This window comes from Entelurus aequoreus, linkage group LG05 (genome assembly GCF_033978785.1).
Source record: "Entelurus aequoreus isolate RoL-2023_Sb linkage group LG05, RoL_Eaeq_v1.1, whole genome shotgun sequence".
In the NCBI taxonomy this organism is placed as follows: Eukaryota; Metazoa; Chordata; class Actinopteri; order Syngnathiformes; family Syngnathidae; genus Entelurus; species Entelurus aequoreus.
The window spans coordinates 78,759,298-78,764,297 of NC_084735.1; the positions used below are offsets into that span (position 1 = coordinate 78,759,298).

General features: G+C 32.5%; 1 protein-coding gene across 2 annotated transcripts in view; it reads left to right on the top strand.

The window, feature by feature from the left end:
* gria4b (glutamate receptor, ionotropic, AMPA 4b) overlaps positions 1-5,000 on the top strand; it is a 330,486-nt gene that overhangs the window by 276,480 nt on the left and 49,006 nt on the right. The gene's annotated exons all lie outside the window — the stretch shown is intronic.

The following is a 5,000-nucleotide window of genomic DNA, read 5'->3' on the forward strand; positions in this document are numbered from 1 at the left end:
GCAGAGGACACTGGTGCCAGAACTATTTATTTTTACTATTATTTAAACTCAGACAAAATAAACATACCAAAAACAAATGTTTACTGCAGAGGACGCTGCCAACAGGACTATTTACTTCCCGCAATTTTTACTGTGACTAAAAATAGACCAAAAATAAATGTCCACCAGAGAGGACGCTGGTAACAGAGCTAGTAATATCTTCATTTTCTAACTCTGACAAATCAAATACAATAAAAATAAATGTCCACTGCACAGGATGCTGGTTAACGAATATTTTTCCCCAAAATGTGTAACCAAAACAAAGTAAACGGACCAAAAACCAATGTCCACTGCGGAGGACACTGGTGCCCGACCAATTATTTTTACTTTGATTTTAACTCTGACAAAATAAACAGACCAAAAACAAATGTCCACTGCAGAGGACGCTGCCAAGGGGAATTTTACTTCCTGCAATTTTTACCGTGACTAAAAATAGACCAAACATAAATGTCCACTACAGAGGACGCTTGTAACAGGATTCTTTTTTCCCGAAATGTTTAATTCTGACACAAGAAATGAAAAAAAAACATGAATGTGCACTGCTAGATTTCTCCAAAATTTGTAATTTAAGCAAAATAAATTCATCAAAAACTGGTCTATTTTTTTGGTAAAAAAAAAAAAAAAAAGACAAATAGAAATGTCCACAGTATTTTGTTTTAATTCCGACAAAGGAAATAGACTAAATGCAAACGTCCACTACAAAGAATATTAACTGGTGCCTGACTCATTTTTTACAATTTCTATTTTAACTCGGACAAAGTAGAAATGTGCACTACAGAGGACGCTTGTAACAGGATTTTTTTTTCACACTTTTTTTATTCTGACACAAGAAATTAAATTAAAATTAATTTGCACAGCTATTTTTTTTGTCCAAATGTGTACTTTAAATAAAATAAATTCATCAAAAACCGGTCTATATTTTTTGTAAAATAAAAAAAAAAAAGACAAATAGAAATGTCCACAGTACAAAGGAAATAGACTAAATACAAACGTCCACTACAAAGGACATTAACTGGTGCCTGACTCATATTTTAGAATTTATATTTTAACTCGGACAAAATAAATAGAAATGTCCACTGCAGAAGACGTTGGTAATAGGGTTATTTTCTTCTTTTTATTTATCTTTGACAAAATAAACAAAAAATAAATGTCCACTACAGAGGACACTGGTGATAGGGTTATTTGTTTGTTTTTACTTATACGCTTGTAACAGGATTATTTGTTCCAGAAATGTTTAATTCTGACACAAGAAATGAAATAAAAATGTATTTGCACTGCTATTTTTCTCCAAAATTTGTGATTTAAACAATTAAATTCATCAAAAACTGATTTTAAAAAATTGTAAAAAAAAAAAAAAAAAAGACAAATAAAAAATGTCCACAGTATTTTTTTACATTCTGACAAAGGAAATAGACTACATACAAACGTCCACTACAAAGGACATTAACTGGTGCCTGACTAATTTTTTAGAATTTCTATTTTAACTCGGACAAAAGAAATAGAAATGTCCACTGCAGAGGACGCTGGTAATAGGGTTATTTGTTTCCTTTGGCTTATCTTTGACAAAAGAGAGAACAAATAAATGTGCACTACAGAGGACACTTGTAACAGGATTATTTTTTCACAAATTTTTTTATTCTGACACAAGAAATTAAATAAAAATTAATTTGCACTGCTATTTTTTTGCCCAAAATGTGTAATTTAAATAAAATAAATTCATAAAAAACCGGTCTATATTTTTTGTAAAATAAAAAAAAAAGGACAAATAGAAATGTCCACAGTACAAAGGAAATAGACGAAATACAAATGTCCACTACAAAGGACATTAACTGGTGCCTGACTCATAGTTTAGAATTTCTATTTTAAGTCGGACAAAGTAAATAGAAATGTCCACAGCAGAGGACAGTGGTAATAGGGTTATTTGTTTCTTTTTACTTATCTTTGGCAAAAAAGACAAAAAAAAAAAAAAAGTCCACTGCAGAGGACGCTTGTAACAGGATAGTTTTTTCCTGAATTCTGACACAAAAAATGAAATAAAAATGTATGTGCAGTGCTATTTTTCTCCAAATGGTGTAATTTAAACAAAATAAATTAATCAAAAACTGATCTATTTTTTTGTCAAATAAAAAAAAAAAAGACAAATGTGACAAAGACTAAATAGGCACAAAAATAAATGTCCACTAAAGTGGATGCTTGTGACAGGATAATTTTTTCACGAAATGTATATTTCTGACACAAGAAATGCAATAAAAAATAATATGCACTGCTATTTTCCTCCAAAATTTTTAATTTTTAAACAAAATAAATTCATCTAAAACGGGTCTATTATTTTTTTTGTAAAATAAAAAAAAGACAAAGAGAAATGTCCACAGTACAAATGAAATAGACTCAATTCAAATGTCCACTACAAAGGACATTAAATGGTTTTTTTAGAATTCGTATTTTAACTCGGACAAAATAAATAAAAATGTCCACTGCAGAGGACGCTGGTAATAGGGTTATTTGTTTCTTTTTACTTATCTTTGACAAAATAGACAAAAAAATAAATGTCCACTGCAGAGGACGCTGGTAATAGGGTTATTTGTTTCTTTTTACTTATTTTTGACAAAATAGACAAAAAAATAAATGTCCACTGCAGAGGACGCTGGTAATAGGGTTATTTGTTTCTTTTTACTTATTTTTGACAAAATAGACAAAAAAAATAAATGTCCACTGCAGAGGACGCTTGTAACAGGATGTTTTTTTTCCTGAATTCTGACACAAGAAATGAAATAAAAATGTATGTGCAGTGCTATTTTTCGACAAAATGTGTAATTTAAACAAAATAAATTAATCAAAAACTGATCTATTTTTTGTAAAATACAAAAAAAAAAAGACAAATGTGACAAAGACTAAATAGAAACGTCCACTGCAGTGGACACTGGCTCTGAAAGGGATATTTAAAATGAGCCAAATCACTGCTTGTCCCTAATCGCATTAATTCGCCGCTCGTTTGTGTGTTTTCTCTTTAATATTCGTTATTTTCACGTCTCCTTTCCACCAAAAGCGAGCAAGAAAGTCCTAAGAAGCCATCTGTAACTTCTGCTCTCACGCTGAGAGACACTTTGTTGTTTTGGAGGATCCCGCATGAGTTGAGTCATCCCAGAAAAGTCTCCATCTAATGGAGCCTGAGGGTCCTCCAGGAAGGAAGGAGATTTATGTCCACTCTGGACTTTTAACCGGCAGCTCAGTAAAAACCAACATGTCCGCTGGAGTCGTCTCGTTAAGGACGACTCATCCATAGCGCAAATCAAGTTACGAGCTTTTTCTTTTGTTTTTCTCTTCGATCGTCGGCGTTATTAACTCGGGGTCATTTAAGTGTCAGCGGAAATTACGGCAGGAATTAGTTCTCAAATGTGGGGACGGAGGAGGGAGAGTAAACAATGGCGCTCTTTAGTGCGTTTGCCTTGTAAAGCAGCGACCAATTGACACTTTTTACCACGACACATCGGCAAAAATAGTGCTGACGTTCCGATCAGGGTTATGCTGTACTGTATATCTCATGTATTACCTGTACATGTTTCCGGTGACTTCTATTGATAGTTTAACAAGATCAGCACAATATTTAAACTACTTCCTTAATCTCTTTTATTATATAGAAATGTTTGATTAAAAAAAAAAAAAAAAATACAAACTCGAGGGAACCTGGATTTACGAACTTATCGGTTGTTGAACGTGGTTCGTAAATCAAAAAGTTCGTACAGTGAAGTATAGTTCCCAATCAGCATGAAGAATCGGTTCTCGCCTCGACAAAAATCTATGTTCTAGTAAAAAATGGCACGCTTTGAAGTTACTATAATGTGTGTGTGTGACACATATATATATATATATATATATATATATATATATATATATATATATATATATATATATATATATATATATATATATATATATATATACAGTATATTTATTACAGTATATACAGTCGTGGTCAAAAGTTGACATACACTTGTAAAGAACATAATGTCATGGCTGTCTTAAGTTTCCAATACATTCTACAACTACAGTGAATTATATATGTACATGTATGTGTATATGTATGTTTGTACAAACATACATATACACATACATGTACATATATAATTCACTGTACAAACATACATATACACAGACCACATACTATACATTGTACAGTATGTGTATATGTATGTTTGTACAAACATACATATACACATACTGTACATTGTATAGTATGTGTATATGTATGTTTGTACAGTGAATTATATATGTACATGTATGTGTATATGTATGTTTGTACAGTGAATGTATATGTATAGTATACGTATACATTCACTGTACAAACATACATATACACAAACACATACTGTACATACAGTATACATTCACTGTACAAACATACATATACACATACTGTACATATACATTCACTGTACAAACATACATATACATATACAAGTAGGTATCAATCCGATACCAAGTAGTTCCTCGGTTTATAAACATAATATACATTTTTAAAAAACAAAAGAAAAATATTGACGTAATCATAGTAGTATCGACTAGATACGCTCCTGTACTTGGTATCATTACAGTGGATGTCAGGCGTAGATCCACCAATGGCGTTTGTTTACATTGTGATGCGGGTGCGCTACGGTGTGTAGTGAAGCATGTTTAGCTATTCCTCGTCCTGCAGGGATGAAACTTGTAAGAAACTTACTTTATAAGTCTTCACAAAAAGAAAAATCCCCTGGTGTTAAAAGTACCACTGATAGTCACACACTAGGTGTGGTGAAATTACCCTCTGCGTTTGACCCATCCCCTTGTTCCTTGTGAGGGGAGCAGTGAGCAGCAGCGGTGGCCGCGCTCAGGAATCATTTCGGTGATTTGACCCCCAATTCCAACCCAGGGAGGTAATGGGTCCCATTTTTATAGTCTTTGGGTTTGAACTCACGACCTACCGA